Below are 19696 nucleotides of genomic sequence, written 5' to 3'. Positions count from 1 at the left end.
ATAGAAAGAGAATGAAAGTCATTCCCTATGCCACAGTCATAGGTTCTATAAAGTATGTTGTGCTGTGTACCAAACCTATTGTGTACCTTGCCATGAGTTTTGGCAAGGGGTACAATAGTGATCTAAGAGTAGATCACTAGATAGCGGTCAAAATTATCCTTAGTGAGGACTAAGGAAATATTTATCGATTATGGGGGTCATAAAAGAGCTCATCGTAAAGAGTTACGTCGATGCAAGCTTTTACACCGATCCAGATGACTCAAAATATCAATCTGGATACATATTGAAAGTGGGAGCAATTAGCTAGAGTAGCTCCATGCAGAGCATTGTAGACATAGAATATTTGCAAAATACATACGACTCTGAATTTGACAGACCCGTTGACTTAACTTCTCTCATGAGCAAAACATGATCACACCTCAGTACTCTTTGGGTGTTAATCACATAGCGATGTCAACTAGATTATTGACTCTAGTAAACCCTTTGGGTGTTGGTCACATGACGATGTGAGCTATGGGTTTTAATCACATGCAGATGTGAATATTTGTGTTAAATCACATGGTGATGTGAACTAGATTATTGACTCTAGTGCAACTGGGAGACCGAAGGAAATATGCCCTAGAGGCAATAATAAAGTTATTATTTATTTCCTTATTTAATGATAAATGTTTAGTATTCATGCTAGAATTGTATTAACCGGAAACTTAGTACATGTGTGAATACATAGATAAAACATATTGTGCCTAGTATGCCTCTACTTGACTAGCTCATTTATCAAAGATGGTTATGTTTCTTAACCATAGACATGTGTTGTCATTTGATGAAAGGGATCACATCATTAGGAGAATGATGTGATGGACATGACCCATCCATTAGCTTAGCATTGTGATCGTGTTAGTTTCATTGCTACTGCTTTCTTCATGACTTATACAAGTTCCTCAGACTATGAGATTATGCAACTCCCTGATACCGGAGGAAAACTTTGTGTGCTACCAAATGTCACAACGTAATTGGGTGATTATAAAGGTGCTCTACAGGTGTCTCCGAAGGTGTTTGTTAGGTTGGCATAGATCGAGATTAGGATGTGTCACTCCGTGTATCGGAGAGGTATCTCTGGGCCCTCTCGGTAATACTCATCACTATAAGCCTTGCAAGCATTGTGACTAATGATTTAGTTGCGGGAGAAGTATTACGGAACGAGTAAAGAGACTTACCGATAACAAGATTGAACTAGGTATGATTATACCACGATTGAATCTCGGGCAAGTAACACACCAATGACAAAAGGAACAACTTATGTTGTTATGCGGTTTGACCGATAAAGATCTTCGTAGAATATGTGGGAGACAATATGAGGATCCAGTTTCCGCTATTGGTTATTGACCGGAGATATGTCTCGATCATGTCTACATAGTTCTCGAACTCGTTGGGTCCGCACGCTTAACATTCGATGAGTATTATGAGCTATGTGATTTGATGTACCAATGGTAGTTCGGAGTCCCAGATGAGATCATGGACATGACGAGGAGTCTCGAAATGGTCGAGACGTAAAGATCGATATATTTGAAGGCTATATTCAGATATCGGAAAGGTTCCGAGTGATTTGGGTATTTTTTGGAGTACTGGAGAGTTACGGGAATTCGTATTGGGCCTTAATGGGCCATACGGGAAAGGAGAGAAAGGCCTTAAGGGTGGCCGCACCCCTTCCCCATGGACTGGTCCAAATTTGACTAGGGAAGGGGGCGGCCCCTTCCTTCCTTCTCCTTCTTCCTTCCCCTTTTCCTATTCCATGTGGGAGGTGGAATCCTACTAGGACTAGGGAGTCCTAGTAGGACTCCACACTTTGAGCGCGCCCTATGAGGGCCGGCCTCCTCCTCCCTCCATCCTTTATATACGTGGCCAAGGGGCACCCCATAGACACACAAGTTGACATTGTTTAGACGTGTGCGGTGCCCCCCTCCACAGTTACACACCTCAGTCATATCGTCGTAGTGCTTAGGTGAAGCCCTGCACCAGTAACTTCAACATCACCGCCACCACGCCGTCGTGCTGACAAAACTCTCCCTCAGCCTCAACTGGATCAAGAGTACGAGAGACGTCCCTGAGCTGAACGTGTTCTGCACGCGGAGGTGCTGTACGTTTGGTGCTTGGATCGGTTGGATCACGAAGGTGTTCGACTACATCAACCGCGTTAACTAAATGCTTTCGCTTTCGGTCTACGAGGGTACGTGGACACACTCTCCCGTCTTGTTGCTATGCATCACATAGATAGATCTTGCATGATCGTAGGAATTTTTTTGAAATTACCGCGGTCCCCCACAATAAATATGTATCCGGATTGCGACTTAGAGTCTGATCAGTGTCAACTTGCATCGACGTAACCATTTATAATGAGCTCTTTGCCACCTCCATAAATGAGAAACATATCCTTAGTCTTTTTCAGGTATTTCAGGATGTTCTTGACCATTGTACAGTGCTCCACTCCTGGATTACTTTGGTACCTCTCTGCTATACTTATAGCAAGGCACACATCAGGTCTGGTACATAGCATTGCATACATAATAGAACATATGGCTGAGGGAATGACTTTCATTTTCTCTCTATCTTCTGCAGTGGTCGGGCATTGAGTCTGACTCAACTTCACACCTTGTAACACAAGCAAGAACCCTTTCTTTGACTGATCCATTTTGAACTTCTTCAAAACTTTATCAAGGTATGTGCTTTGGGAAAGTCCAATTAAGCGTCTTGATCTGTCTCTATAGATCTTGATGCCCAATATGTAAGCAGCTTCACCGAGGTATTTCATTGAAAAATTCTTATTCAAGTATCCTTTTATGCTATCCAGAAATTATGTATCATTTCCAATCAACAATATGCCATCCACATATAATATTAGAAATGCTACAGAGCTCCCACTCACTTTCTTGTAAATACAGGCTTCTCCAGAAGTCTGTATAAAACCATATGCTTTGATCACACTATCAAAGTGTATATTCCAACTCCGAGAGGCTTGCACGAGTCCATAAATGGATCGCTAGAGCTTGCACACTTTGTTAGCACCCTTTGGATCGACAAAACCTTCTGGTTGCATCATATACAAATCCTCTTTAAGAAATCCATTAAGGAATGCAGTTTTGACATCCATTTGCCAAATTTCATAATCATAAAATGCGGCAATTGCTAACATGATTCAGACATTCTTAAGCATCGCTACGGGCGAGAAGGTCTCATCATAGTAAACCCCTTGAACTTGTCGAAAACCTTTTGCAACAAGTCGAGCTTTGTATACAGTAACATTACCGTCAACGTTAGTCTTCTTCTTGAAGATTCATTTATTTTCGATGGCTTGCCGATCATCGGGCAAGTCCATGAAAGTCCAAACTTTGTTCTCATACATGGATCAATCTCAGATTTCATGGCCTCAAGCCATTTTGGCGGAATCTGGGCTCATCATCGCTTCCTCATAGTTTATAGGTTCATCATGACTTCCAGAACAGGATTACCGTACCACTCTGGTGCGGACCATACTCTGGATGACCTACGACGTTCCGTAGTAACTTGATCTGAAGTTTCATGACCATCATCATTAGCTTCCCCACTAATTGGTGTAGGAATCAATGGAACTAATTTCTGTGATGAATTACCTTCCAATTCGGGAGAAGGTACAATTACCTCATCAAGTTCGACATTCCTCCCACTCACTTCTTTCGAGAGAAACTCCTTCTCTAGAAAGGATCCATTCTTAGCAACAAATATCTTGTCTTCGGATCTGTGATAGAAGGTGTACCCAACAGTTTCCTTTGGGTATCCTATGAAGATGCACTTCTCCGATTTGGGTTCGAGCTTATCAGGTTGAAGCTTTTTCACATAAGCATCGCAGCCCCAAACTTTAAGAAATGACAACTTGGGTTTCTTGCCAAACCACAGTTCATATGGTGTTGTTTCAACGGATTTTGATGGTGCCCTATTTAACGTGAATGCAGCCGTCTCTAAAGCATAACCCCAAAATTATAGCGGTAAATCAGTAAGAGACATCATAGATCGCACCATATCCAATGAAGTACGGTTACGACGTCCAGACACACCATTACGTTGTGGTGTTCCAGGTGGCGTGAGTTGCGAAACTATTCCACATTATTTCAAATGAAGACCAGACTCGTCACTCAAATATTCGCCTCCACGATCAGATCGTAGAAACTTTATTTTCTTGTTATGATGATTTTCCACTTCACTCTGAAATTCTTGAACTTTTCAAATGTTTCAAACTTATGTTTCATTAAGTATATATACCCATATCTGCTCAAATCATCTGTGAAGGTCAGAAAACAACGATACCTTCCACGAGCCTCAACACTCATTGAACTGCATACATCGGTATGTATTATTTCCAATAAGTCAGTAGCTCGTTCCATTGTTCCGGAGAACAGAGTTTTAGTCATCTTTCCCATGAGGCATGGTTCGCAAGCACCAAGTGATTCATAATCAAGTGATTCTAGAAGCCCATCAACACTACAAAAAAAGACACATCCGTGACATTTTGGGCCGAACAAAATTTTTTCTGTCATACATATGACACTTCTATGACGATAATTGTGACAAAACTCGGTATCATCATAGATGTGGTGGGCTCCTACTTCTATGACTAAAAATCATTACAGAAAATGGGCTTTTCGTCCTGGACGGGCCGGAGACGCAGCTGCATGACATTCTTTGGGCCGTCCATGAAGGAAAAAACTGTGGTAGAAGCGAGGACGAGGAAAATTTCGGGGAGTCCCCAGTTACGGTGGGAGGTCGGGGGCCGAGCGATGTGCATTTCTCTCGTACACGTACGCGCGTGTGTGCGAGGCGTTGGCTCTAACTGAACCCGAGCGAGGCGTTGGGCTCTAACTGAACCCGAGCGATTGCACTGCAGGCTACGCGTTACTGAAACCGAGCGATCGATTCCTTCGCTACTGCTGCTAACTGAAGCCGATCGATGCTGCCTCTCTGGATGAACAGTGAGCGTTGCGGGGGGTTTGGATGAACAGTGAGCGGTGGTAGTGGATGAACAGGACCCGTGGTGTTGCCTCTGGATGAACAGGACCCTGATTGATCGTGCCGGTTGAGGCTGGATAAACAGGACCCTATGGAGGGCTGGATGAACAGGACGACCCCGTGGAGGGCTGGATGAACAGTAGACGATGGAGGGGTGGATGAACAGTAGCCCGTGGAGGGGTGGTTGAATAGGAGCCCGTGGAGAGGGGTGGTTGAACTGTAGCCGGTGGAGTAGTGCGCGGTGGAGGCTGGATGAACAGGAGCCCGTGGATGAACAGTCACAGGTGGAGGTTGGAGGAGATCGACGGTGGATGAACAGTAGCCCGTGGAGGTTGGAGGAGGTCGACGGTGGAGATGAACAATATCCTGTGGAGTCCCGTTTTGCGGTACGCCACACCCCTCCCGATGAACAGGACCCCCATTTCGATTGTAGCGCTCCAACACAAGTCCGTTTCGTCCGTTTTGCGGTACGCCAGACCCCTCCCGATCAACAGGACCCCCGTTTCGACCATAGGAGGTCCGTTTCGTCCGTTTTGCGGTATGCCACACCCCTCCCGATCAACAGGGCCCCCGTTTCGACCGTAGGAGGTCCGTTTCCTCCATTTTGCGATACGCCACACCCCTCCCGATCAACAGGACCCCCGTTTCGACCGTAGGAGGTCCGTTTCCTCCGTCTTGCGGTACGCCAGACCCCTCCTGATGAACAGGATCCCGTTTCGAACGTGGCCGGTCGAACACAAGGCCGTTTCCTCCGTTCTGCGGTACGCCAGGCCTTGTTTCGATCGCCTGTTCCGTCCAAGCCCTCCCGATGAACACGACCATGCATTCCGTTCCGACCCAACCGGTTGGCTCCCCATGAACTCGATGAGGACGCTATTTCTCCGTTCCGACCCAGCCATGTACACGAGCCCTGGTCGTATGTATATATGCGCGAGTAGGCGTTCGAGACCCCGCCCGTATGTACACATATGTGGCCATATTTTCTTTCTTGCACCCTAGCCGCTGTACGTACGTGTACATGCTATGTGCGCGCCTCTACTACGACACGTGCGCGCCTCTACTACGACACGTGCGCGCCTCTACATCCACCAGTATGTACGTACACGTTCGCGACCAGAATGACAACGCTACGTACGCTTCGACCAGGTGGGTCCCGACTGTCACGCACTTCCTTGCGTGCGAAGATGTAGCTGGTGGGTCCCAGCAGTCAGGGGGGCGAAACCTTTTTTTTTGCCCGGACGCACATCCTTGTGTGCGAACGTGTGGCTGGTGGGTCCCGGCAGTCAGGGGAGCAAATCGGTTTTTTTTCGGACGCACTTCCTTGCATGCGAAGATGTAACTGGTGGGTCCCAGCAGTTAGGGGGGCGAATCATTTTTTTGGACGCACTTCCTTGCGTGCGAAGATGTAGCTGGTGGGTCCCAGCAGTGAGGGGGAAACGTTTTTTCGCGAAATACAGTGGCCCGTCCGGTGGGTCCCAGCTGTCAGATGGAGGAATCATTATTTTCCGCGTAATAAGGAGGCACTTCCTTGCTGCGGCCATGGACCCAGCTGTCAGCCTCTCCACGTAGAGTCCACGTCCGATGGAAATCGTTCCTTGACCACATTGACCACGCTGCGTCGAGGGCACCACGGGGGTGGACGACGGCGAGGCCTAGGAAGGGGACGACGGGGAGACGGGGAAGACGCAGGAGTGGATGCCTGTGCAGAGAGGAGTACAAGGGTTCACTGGTTCGGCTGCGGTATGAGGCTGACGTCGCCGCAGGGCCTGGCCAGCGGTGGGAATAGTAGGGGGCGGCGAGGCCTCCACGGCAGCACAGCCGGCCACGGGAGGCAGGAGCATGCGGCACGACCGGCGCCTGTTTGGGCGGCTGGAGCAAGAAGATCAGAGGTTGAAGAAGCACTACTGCCGTTGGATGGACATCGTACGATCACTGCAGCTAGAATCGTTTATATTGACTAAGTTGACAAAGCCCTTGGGTTTTTTTGAGCAAAGACAAAGCCCTTGGTACGCGTCAACTTAGTAGGCCCATAGCTCGGATTTGGCAGAGAACATATAGCCCATTTGCAATTTGTAAGAATGTACAACCCATTTTTTAATTCTAATGGAATTTACTACAGCCCATTTACAGTTTGTTAAAAGTACAGCCCAACTTCTAGCTAGGACAACGATTAATAATTTCAAACAACCGCTCAAAACAGAATTCAAAAAAAATTCCCACATTTTAATGGGATCCGAAATATTTTTATCCGTACTCAGGTTAAATATAATTTCAAAATAAAGTTGTATTACGTTAAAATCCAACGAAATATTGCGCGCGCAACAAGTAATGAAATTAAAATTTTCAAATTCCAAAAATAATATATTTTTTAAACTAATTACGTGTTTGGTGCATAGTTACTGCCTAGTTATTATAATTACATCCCATTTATTATTTCTTAAAGTTCATTTTCTTGTTAAGCATAATGCATACCTCCTAGGAAAGTTTGTAGCCCAGCGGGGCGGAGAATAACAAGTTGACCCGGATATTGTGTACAACTGTCGGCCCAGTTGCATTGCTGATGTTGAAAAAAAGGCATGTGTAGTACAGTACAACCTAACATGGTTACTCAGCCCACATTCAGCGACACCGGAAAGGCCCAAACAAGGCTTCTGTACAACTTTTTGAAGTCACTGAGCTCAATTAATAATTTAAGAAAAAAGTTAGATTACATTGGAACCTAATTAAAAGCTATCACGAGCAAATAAATAATTCAACGGGTCCCACTTGTGCGTGTGCGCGTGTGTGTGCGTGCGCGCGCGTGTGTGTATGTGTGTGTGTGTGTGTGTGTGTTTGTGTGTGTGTGTGAGAGAGAGAGAGAGAGAAAGATAGAGAGAGAGAGAGACCCATCGGTCGATGCTTGTAAATACATCTTTCAGCCATATGCATTGCTGATGCTCAGTAAAAACTTATATAGTTGACACAATCATATAGAACATCATAGCACACTGAACTTGCATACAAAAATTTCATGCAGGCGGCACAATCAGGATGGAAGCAGTGGATCGCTACGGGAAGGGCTATGTTGAAACCAACGAAGTCATACATAACGGTTCATTGTCTTTATCAATGACGGGGAAATATCTTGAATGTTGTGCAAAGAAAACAGACAGACAACACAATAAGTTCTGCTAGCACATTAAGTTGACGTACAGCCCTTTCTAAAAAAAGTTCTGGTACAAAATTAGAACAGGTCACAATCAAATGTGCTGGCATACCAGTGCTTCACACCCATAGCTCGGATTTAACTAGTATCTGACAAGATTCAGTTGTTACCTCAAATTAGAGCACATCCAGGCAGCCAGCCCTGCCTCTTCTCCCAAAGAAGCAGTGGCCTCCGCCGCACAATGGAGTAGGCCCTGTGCCATCCATCGCTCCGAGAAACACGGGGAAAGTCTGACGTTGACTCCTGTAATGGACATCGTCGATGGACCCTGGCACCAGCGGCGGCGGCAGGACTTCGATTGATGGATTGACCACTTTTCGACATGCACGAACACTCAATACAGGTACATCCTAACGTGGTCCACGGCGGCCTTGGTGGCGAAGAATAGTACAACCCCGGTTCCTCCACCAGTATCTCAACACCAATCACCTTCGGTATGGTGGACGGCTTCTTCATCCATGCCATAACCGTCAGAGCCCAGCTGTCTAAAGGAACAAACATACTTACGAACTCACCTCCAAGGTCGTTGATAAGCTTGTTCATGGACTCGCTGTTGCAAGCACGTCGAGTCATGCCGTGGAAGGTAAGCTTTGTTAAAAACTCAAGCTCAGAGGGCACCGAGCCCCATTGTTGGTGTCAAAACTGGTGGATCTCGGGTAGGGGGTCCCGAACTGTGCGTCTAGGCGGATGGTAACAGGAGACAAGGGACATGATGTTTTTACCCAGGTTCAGGCCCTCTCGATGGAGGTAAAACCCTACTCCTGCTTGATTAATATTGATGATATGGGTAGTACAAGAGTAGATCTACCACGAGATCAGATAGGCTAAACCCTAGAAGCTAGCCTATGGTATCATTGTTTTTTCGTCCTACGGACTAATACCCTCCGGTTTATATAGACACCGGAGAGGGCTAGGGTTACACAGAGTAGGTTACAATGGGAGGAGATCTACATATCCGTATCGCCAAGCTTGCCTTCCACGCTAAGGAAAGTCCCATCCGGACACGGGACGAATTCTTCAATCTTGTATCTTCATAGTCCAGGAGTCCGGCCAAAGGTTATAGTCCGGTCATCCGGACACCCTCTAATCCAGGACTCCCTTGGGAGATAAGCCGGATACTTGTGCCCCCACCAGCCTGTCACGGAGGGGCACATCAAAAACTTGAGGAAAGCCGGATACTTGTCCAACAACATTGCGCACCGGCTTCCAGATGAGGGGCAGCTCATCCCCACCCCCAGGCCCCATGAGAGGGTGGTGTTCCTCCCCCATTTCCTCTACGGACTGGGCTTCCCACTCCACCCATTTGTCCGGGGCTCATGTTCTACTACGGCCTGGATTTCCACAATCTAGCCCCAAACTTCATCCTCAACATCTCGGCGTTTATCGTCGTGTGTGAGGTCTTCCTCCGCATCAAGCCCCACTTGGCTTATGGCTAAAGACCTTCAATGTCAAGCCAAAGGTAGTGGGCCGCCGGCAAGCGGAGTGCGGAGGCGCCATGGTGGGCAAGATGCCCAATGTCACATGGCTCAAGGGCTCCTTTGTGGAAACCATCAAAGGGTGGAAATCGGGGTGGTTCTACATCACCGAGCCGCGTGACCCTGAAAGGGCAGCAGCCCCCAAATTCCAATCTGGCATCCCCACACGGCTCACCTCCTGGAAAGAGATGGGCCTGTCGTGGGGTAATTCGGAAGAGATGACCAGACTCCAAACCTGCGTCCAAAACCTGGTGGACAAGAAGGTTAAACTCGTCAACGTAGTCTAGGTCATGCTCTTCCGCCGGATCCTCCCATGTCAACGACGGGTTTTTAACTTGTGGGAGTTTGACCCGGCCCAGCACCAAAGTTTGTCCATGCTCTTTGACACAATGCACGAAGATGCCTGGAAGGTGCTATTCAAGGGTACCGAGGTCCCCCCTCCCATTACCGAGGATCACGGATTCTACGCGAAGCGCCAAGCCAGCGCAATAAGCTTGTTTTACCCTTTACAGGATAATTGTTTTTCATAGTTTGACTCTATGTGGGATCTAAGCTCCCGCTCCTTTGACAGGACTGGAAGAAGACGTCCGGACAGATCCACTGTCCGGTTCCTTTGCCTGAAGGCCCAGCAGATGCCCGCTTGGCGAAGCTGCTGGTCTCGGCACCTTACGTGGTGCCGGAGAAGAAGGCCAAGAAGAAGGCCACAGGAATTCGAAAGAGCTCCCAGCGCCTGGTGGTGTCGGATTCATCGCCCGACGACTCTGAAGCGCACTCCTCCCACGAAGACAAGGAGGAGGAAGAAGAAGCCTCTCCCCCTCCAACGGGGGGAGCAAGGAAAAGGAAGGCCACCCTAACTGGGGAGGCTGGAGGGTCCAAGAAGGGAAAGACCCTTCTTCCGGACTACTCCACCAACACCGATGACGGCGGAGAGGAGTGGCCATCCATGGCCAAGCCCCTGGCAAAATCTTAAGTATTCGGACACCAGAATAACTCATGGCGCTCCTTTATTGCACAGTATCTTGTGACGCCAAATATAATCATGCAGTCCGCCCAAGGCCCGGCTCGATGCTTCATCGAGCGGCTCCCTGGATTCATCGGACATGAATAGTCTTTCACTCCCGACTGCTACCTCCCCTCGCCCGATGGACAATGCCGAGGTGGTGTCCCAAAAGGGGCTAAGCCAGGAGGAGGCGGTCCTGGAGGCGCCACAAGGCAACCTCTCGGGCTCCAGGCGCAAAGGGGATGAAACCTCAGAGGGCTCTAAGTCTGGCCCTGGGCCGTACACCGCACCGGAACCTTCAGTGGTTTCGGAATCCGGCAGGCGGCCCCCTAGTAAGAAGGGCAAGCCTACGACGCCGGTGACCTCCGTCCAACCAGAGGCACTGGATAATTTGCTGGAGGTGCTTAATGGTGCCTCCATCGACGAGGAGCATCGCACTACTATGAGTGCGGTGATCCAGAAGGTTCAGTCTGCCAAGAGCGGGCTGACGGAAGCCTGTGCCAGCCTTCCAACAGGCTTTGAGGTATGTATTTAAGACATGTAAAAATATTACCGCATAGACAGTAGCCCCTGATGCTCAGTTTGGTGTTCGAAAAGAAAAGCCAAACTGAGGATCTAAAAAGATATACGCAGGAGTCTAACATAAGTATGTCAATATGGGAATGCAGGCTACGCTATTGACCTCTGCCGCACTGACGGTGGAGGTCGGTGCATTGAAGCAGAGCCTCGAGTGGTCAGAGAACAAGCTCGGCCTTGCCAAGAAGCAGCTCGAGGACAAGGAAGGTAATTAATACCTTATGTAAGTATATAAAAAGATATGGTTGCAAATAATGACAGGACCAACATGAGTATTACAGGGGCCACAACCGAGGTGGCAACCCTGAAGGAGGCGTTGTCCAAGGCCGAAGACAATGCGGCCGTGGAGCGCACCGAGTGAGAAAAGCAGGAGGCACGAGTGGCGGAGGTGCAGCAAGAGCTCCACACTCTTGTGAAAAAATATGAGAGTTTGGAGCTTGACTCAAAGACTCGAGAGTCCGAGCTTGCCTCGGCCCTTGAGAGCGCCAAATCTGCCAAGGCCGAAGCCCAAAAAGCCCTCCAGGAAATTGAGGCGATGAAGAAGATAGCGGCGAGTAAGGCATTCTTTATGCAAAGCAAGCACGTGAAAGTGAGTTACTTGTTACTTACCCGAGTCCGGAGCTCTCCAGGAGCATTCGCAGATCTACCCCGCAGTGTGTCCGACGCTGCCGCATTCTACCTAGCCGAGGAAGGGAGCTCGGCGAAGAAGGTGTTCTGGTCCCAGTATGTTGAGGCCGGACACCCGGTGCCCTTGAGCAACCAGTTGAAGCAGCTAGTCGAGCTTCATAAGGCAGCGAATAGGCCATGAAGGGCCTTATAGGCCGGCTATGGCCTGGGGAGGCCATGCCTGGGAGCTACTTTGGGCTGGTGAGGCGGCTGGTGGATGCCTGTCCATGGCTTGAAATCATCAAGCGCTCCATATGCATCGAAGGCGCCCATAGGGCCCTTGCCCGTGTTAAAGTACACTCGGGCAAGATGGATGCTGAGAAGATGGTGACGGATGGGCCACCGGAGGGGAAGGAGCATCGCAAGCCCGAGTTGTTTATGAGGGCGTCCTGAAGGGTGCCTGCCTTGTGGCGAATGAGTGTTCCAAGGATGTAATTTTTGAGTAAACTCGCTCGTGTTATCCTGTGCGCTGAAAACTTGTTCATATGCGCTAAGCAATGCTTTTTTTAATTTAAAATATTACCTTCTGTGCGGCCGTTTATTAAATCTGAGAGATGCGAGTCGTCGGCTTCTACCCCCATGCCACGAGTGCTGGGGTGTTCGGGATAAACCTGAGCGCTCTTGTTCCCATTCTTGGGTCCTTCGAGGGAGGCTCTCAGCACAACGAACAAGGCAATCGGACTATAATGCTTTATCACTCTCACTTAGCCATAGAATTCTATAATTTTAAATTTTGGCGAAGCCCCTAGTATTCGGAAGACCGAGTTCGGGGCGCTATCCACGCCTAGGCCGGACAAAGCCAGCTCCTCGCTCTAAACGGCATAAGTCTTTAGGGACTCGAAAACCTCTCGAAGAGCGACCGACTCTCGCCCTATCATGACGATCAGTTTCGCTTTCTCTACTGAGGTGATTAACCCAGCTCAACTGGGGCACAATTGCAGTAGTTCTCCCAGCGTTACCTTAGCTGATATAGCGGAACGTAAGGTACCAAAACATGGGAGCCGGGCAAACCCAACTATTGACCCAAGACATGATTCGGAGCTGATGCATATAATGCTATAAGTTCGGGGTGCCGCACTCGTGAGAGTGTTCGGACTTCTCACACCATATTCTAGGGTACTTAAGCCCCTGGTTTATTGGCCGTACCAAAGTGTACAGTTGCATAATGTCATAACTGAACATATTTTCATAAAGAATGAATGCAATAATAGACAAGAGCTATGTATTATTTATTAAAAGGCTGTTGTGAAAGTTGAACGATACAAATAGTGCGATAAGCAAGAGATGGGATTATTTGACATGTCCCCCTCCAGGGGCAAGCTGCGAGATTTTATGTAAGACAGGTATTTAGCTCGTTATAGAGACCACCTGGACATTCGACGTAGCTTGCTGCCCCCCTGGCTGTTGCATCGTGTGTTCGGCGATTGTACTGCCGGACAGGCCTTCCAGAGAGTGGAGTCCTGAAAGTAAGAAAAAAGAAATGACAAAATCGGGAGCCCCTAGTGCGGTTGAGCCGCATTTTTGGGCGTGCCATGGTTGTGCCCCTCCCCTTATGCCCATGGTACTTCTAGAGCATAATTATGTACGCGTAATACTGGTTTCACAATTTCCCGAGGGCTGGGGTCGGGGCCGCACTGCTACGCTTGCTCGGAACATGCCAGGCGGTCTTGTTGTAGGTTACTCCGGGCGCGCTTGACGGTGTCCGGACGTTTAATAGCCGAATTGGAGAATTGCCTTGAAAGGCTACTTTGTACTTCTGCTGCGAGGGCCGCCGTATGCTCCTCTATTCGGAGAGAGCGTTCGGTGGTTCCATTGACCGTAATGACTCCTCGAGGGCCTGGCATCTTGAGCTTGAGGTATGTGTAGTGTGGCACCGCATTGAACTTTGCAAATGCGGTTCGTCCGAGCAAGGCGTGATAGCTACTGCGGAACGGGACTATGTCAAAGATTAACTCCTTGCTTCGGAAATTATCCGGGGATCCGAAGACCACTTCGAGTGTAACTGAGCCTGTACAGTTGGCCTCTACCCCTGGTATGACGCCTTTAAAGGTCGTCTTTGTGGGTTTAATCCTTGAGGGATCTATGCCCATTTTTTGCACTTTATCCTGATAAAGCAGGTTCAGGCTGCTGCCGCCGTCCATAAGGACTCTAGTGAGGTTAAATCCGTCAATGATTGGGTCTAGAACCAACGTCGTGAATCCGCCGTGGCAGATGCTAGTGGGGTGGTCCCTTCGATCAAAAGTGATCGGGCAGGAGGACCACGGGTTGAACTTTGGGGCGACTGGCTCCAACGCATATACGTCCCTGAGTGCACGCTTTCGCTCCCTTTTGGGGATGTGGGTTGCGTATATCATGTTCACCATCTGCACTTGTGGGGGAAAACCCTTCTGTCCCCTGTTGTTCGGCGGCCGGGGCTCCTCCTCGTCATCGCTATGCAGCCCCTTGTCTCTGTTTTCGGCACTTAACTTGCCTGCTTTCTTGAACACCCAACAATCCATGTTGGTGTCATTGGCTGGTTGTTCGGGGGTGCCGTGTATCTGGCACGAGCGATCGAGTATTCAGTCCAAACTGGATGGGCCCGGAGTATTTCTTTTGAATGGCTTTTTCCGCTGACCGGGTTTAGAGCCTCTGAATCCGGCATTAACTGTCGTATCCTCAGCATTGTCGCCGTTAATGCGGCGCTTGTGCTTGTTGCGACGCGACCTGCCATTGTTGTCCTTGGTATCTGAATTACCAGGGCTCTTGGTCATGTTATTACTATGAGCTAACCAGCTGCCTTCTCCCGCGCAAAAGCGAGTCATGAGTGTTGTGAGGGCTGCCATGGATTTCGGCTTTTCCTGTCCTAGGTGCCGGGAAAGCCATTCGTCGCGGATGTTATGTTTGAAGGCTGCGAGGGCCTCTGTGTCCGGACAGTCGACTATTTGATTTTTCTTGGTTAGGAACCATGTCCATAATTGTCTGGCCGATTCCTCTGGCTGCTGAATTATGTGGCTTAGGTCATCGGCGTCTGGTGGTCGCACATAGGTGCCCTGGAAATTGTCAAGGAATGCGGCTTCCAGGTCCTCCCAGCAACCAATTGACTCTGCTGGCAAGCTGTTAAGCCAATGCTGAGCTGGTCCTTTGAGCTTGAGTGGGAGGTATTTGATAGCATGTAGATCATCACCGCGGGCCATGTGGATATGAAGGAGACAATCCTCGATCCATACCGCAGGATCTGTTGTGCCATCGTATGATTCGATGTTTACGGGTTTAAAACCCTCAGGGATTTGATGATCCATTACTTCATCTGTGAAGCATAGTGGGTGTGCGGCGCCTCTGTACTGGGCTATATCACGACGTAGCCCAAATGAGCTTTGTCTGCTGTGTTCGGCCTGGCCGCATTTGCCATATCCGGCATGACGGTTATCGTCACGTGCCGTGGGGCATCCACGCGATCCGTAGATCGATCTTGTTTGCCTTTCCTTATCCTCCAATATGTCTCGCAGGTCTGGCGCATTTCCCCATGCCTTGGTATTTTTTGAGCGACGCCGGGGTGCGGCTTGAGTGGATGGCCGAGAGGCCTCTCTGTCGCGGCCACGAGGTGGCCGGTCGGCCGTGTCATGCACTGGTGATGTAGTTTTAGGTGCTTCCTCCTCTAATCGGGGTAGCAGCCTGCACTTTGGGTAGCTCTTGGAGGGGCGTTCGAGTTCGTACTCTTCGGCCACAAGGACTTTAGTCCATCTGTCGGCTAGCAAGTCTTGGTCAGCTCTAAGTTGTTGCTGTTTTTTCTTGAGGCTGCTTGCCGTGGCCATAAGCCTGCGTTTGAAACGCTCTTGTTTGATGGGATCCTCAGGCATGACAAATTCGTCGTCGTCGAGGCTTGCCTCGTCTTCGGAGGGAGGCATGTAATTATCGTCCTCTACCTCTCTGTCTGCCGCTCTCTCATGAGGGCTGGCTTCTCCATCCTCGTGTGCTGAATCCTGCTGGAGGGGGTTGTCTTCGGCGCTGTCCGGGGTGTTATTATCTCTCGTGTCGGAATCACTGTTTTTTGCTTTGGCGGGATTTAGAGCGGCGCCGCTGACGTCGGCGCTTAGTCTGCTTCTTGGAGGGGTCACCCTCCATTGTTCCATCGCCATTCCCTTCTTTTGGGGTGTCCACCATGTATATGTCGTATGATGAGGTGGCCTTCCAGTGCCCTATAGGCGCTGGTTCTTGGTCGTCTCCTGCATCAGCGTCCATACCGTCGATGTCTTCCGAGTCGAAGTCGAGCATGTTGGTTAAATCATCGACAGTGGCTACAAAGTGGGTGGTGGGTGGGCTTTGAATTTCTTTGTCGTCCGCATCCTAACCTTGCTGACCATAGTCCGGCCAGGGCTCTCCTGATAAAGAGAGAGACTTTAGTGAATTCAGAATGTCGCCGAAGGGCCAGTGCTGAAAGATGTCCGCGGCGGCGAACTCCATGATCGGCGCCCAATCGGGTTCGATCAGGGACGCGGAAGGTTCAGAGTCCGGAAAGGAGTCCGGCACCTTGGAGTCACGAGCTTCGCAAAGGACAAGACTGGTGTTCTGCTCGATCGCCGTAGAGATTGCAGCCCCCGAGGCGGTGTCCAGCCACCCGTCCTCGACTGGCGTAGTCGGCTCCGAGCTAAGGGTCGGAGCGGACACTGGGGCGGCCTCCTGGGCACTGTTCGGCGGCAGAGCTAAATCATGCCCATCGTGACAGTGCGGTGTGCTTGGCTGCGGCTCGAACCCGTCGAAGATCAAGTCTCCGCGGATGTCAGCCGTGTAGTTCAAACTTCCAAACCTGACCTGATGGCCAGGGGCGTAGCTTTCGATCTGCTCTAGATGGCCAAGCGAATTGGCCCGCAGTGCAAAGCCGCCGAATACGAAGATCTGTCCGGGGAGAAAAGTCTCACCCTGGACCGCATCATTGTTGATGATCGGAGGAGCCATCGGGCCTAAAGGTGACGACACAGAGGAACTCTCAATGAAAGCACTAATTTCGGTGTCAAAACCGGCGGATCTCGGGTAGGGGGTCCCGAACTGTGCGTCTAGGCGGATGGTAACAGGAGACAAGGGACACGATGTTTTTACCCAGGTTCGGGCCCTCTCGATGGAGGCAAAACCCTACTCCTGCTTGTTTAATATTGATGATATGGGTAGTACAAGAGTAGATCTACCACGAGATCAGAGAGGCTAAACCCTAGAAGCTAGCCTATGGTATCATTGTTTTTTCGTCCTACGGACTAAAACCCTCCGGTTTATATAAACACCGGAGAGGGCTAGGGTTACACAGAGTCGGTTACAATGGGAGGAGATCTACATATCCGTAGCGCCAAGCATGCCTTCCACGCCAAGGAAAGTCCCATCCGGACACGGGACGAAGTCTTCAATCTTGTATCTTCATAGTCCAGTAGTCCGGCCAAAGGTTATAGTCCGGTCATCCGCACACCCCCTAATCCAGGACTCCCTCACCCATCCTGGGTGCCACCGATCAAAGCTCACCAGCGCGCCATCGCAGAACAAACGTCGGGAAGATTCGAACACACGACTGCAGTCGAAAGTTGTCCGAAACCTGACGAAGAAATCAGCCGGTGGCGGATAGACTTCGATGAGCAAGTCACTTATTTGGATGCCATGCGCAATGCCAAGAGCTTTGCCAAGGTTGTCTGGCGAGATGGGAGGCCGGTTGCCGTTGATGGTTACTATCAGCACTTTGCCGGCAAACTGGTCATCAAGCACCGCTATGCCACCGTTGAGCGACAGCACGCAGTGATCGAAGGCGGGACGGACCTGAGGATCTCAGGCTCAGAGATCGGCGTTGGCCGGTGACATGATAGTGCGCTTGAGTACAGGGAGTACAGGAGGGGGATTTGGGGGAACTGGAGTAGGAATCGAGATTTCAGAGGTGGGGGAGGGGCAGGAGACTCGGGATGAAAAGGTAGTACGCATTTCGAGCACGCGCCAATATGCTCTCGGTGCGCAAGCGCACGAAAACACCGGTGGTGCCCACATGTCGGCCTAAGAGTCCTTATTCTTTCTTTTTTGGAGAGCCCGGCCTTTTTTTCGGGATCTTTTGAGAGCCCGGCCTGAGAGTCATAATTGACCTGTTTGGCATTGTGTTACTACTCGGCCCATATTCAACGACACCTTACTGGCCCAAACAAGTGTACATCATCGAAAAGACACTGAACTCAAATTATATAACTTGAAAAAAGGAGATATACTCTGAACACTGGAGAATGGTGATGCCCTCATTTAGCCCACCAGTAGTTCGAGACAATAAACAGTTCGAAACAACGATATATACAACATTCAAACACTGACTAGTGACTACTACTGACATAAACATCAAGACATGATAGTTCATAAGAAGTCTTGCTACACCACCAAAACACACCCATCTGCAGCGCTCAGACTCTCGTGATCCAGATGAGAATGACATTCTAAACAGAAGCAACTATTACATAGTAAGACTGACATAGACGAGGATGACCAAATGACAAGGAATATGCATAACATAAGAAAGAACTGCCCATCCAGAACCAGCAGCAAAGACAACAAAGTCATTCGAAGAGATGATCCAACACTATCATAATTTGCAGCCCCGCTTCAGCGACCAGTGATCCGGAGACACCAGTACTCCACCCTTTCCATGCAACAGCCCAATTACCTATCAACCTGAAGGCTTGAACCACATCACTGCCTGTCGTAATTGAGACATCCAAGGATCAAAGTTAATCTAGATGCCTTTGTCATTCTCACCTTCTTTTGGCTGCACGCTGTATTGTTGACAATCAGGGGAGTTTGCTCCCGAACTCCTAGGGCTCGCCGTGTAGACACATTTTTCCATAGCAAACAGAGCCTCTCTGCCATCAAGGTCCTTGCAAACGGTGATCTCCTGGTTAATTGTATAATTGAGTCCGAGAAACAGAGAGTGTGAACCAAGGCTGTTTACCCGCCTCCAACTAAAAAATCCTGATGGCCCCAACAATCTGGTATCCTGCTCATAGACGTAACAACCACTGTCCGGATACTCACGTATTTCACGGTGCTTGTATACAGTGGGGTTTTTGCAATATAAATTTTCAGGCTCATGTGTCCGAATGATCATCAGTCTTTTGTCGTCGTCTGATCGAGCGAGGAACCAGTTGTGCTTCCCTGTTTTTGGCAAAGGTGGTGTGATTACAAAGGGAAGTAACTATAGGGACACTGCATCATATCAAAAAGGACATGCATTGTTAATGTAAGATCAGCATTGTTCAGAGTATGAGTAGGATAATGCAAGAAACAACATTGATATGTCCCTGTTGGAACTGGGAGGAAAATACAGGGAAATGTATACTGGGTTCGAAAATATAGAAGTGCCATGCATGGTTATACTCATGTTATCTCGCAATCGATTCTTCACAGGAAACTACCATGTACCATGTCATGCATGTTATGTAATTATGTTCCGTCCTCACAAACAAATTCTTTAAGGTAACTAACAGACCATGCATTGTTATATACTCGTGTTCTGTGGGCAAAAAATTTGTGAGGATATTATTCTAGCCATTGATTGCTGAAGGGCGAATATAGGTATGTACACATGGTAAGCATTGCAAGATTTCACTACTTCCAAATATAGAGTTCTCCATATGCACATTTACTTCCCTAATGTATGGTTAGATGAAACCAACAGTGTGGTGCATGTTTCTACATCATGAAAATGAGGAAAACTAACATGGCCATTGATACACACTCATATTTAGTAGTAGC

The sequence above is a fragment of the Triticum aestivum genome, chromosome 1B, assembly GCF_018294505.1.
Source record: "Triticum aestivum cultivar Chinese Spring chromosome 1B, IWGSC CS RefSeq v2.1, whole genome shotgun sequence".
NCBI lineage: Eukaryota > Viridiplantae > Streptophyta > Magnoliopsida > Poales > Poaceae > Triticum > Triticum aestivum.
This window is presented reverse-complemented; position numbering follows the sequence as displayed.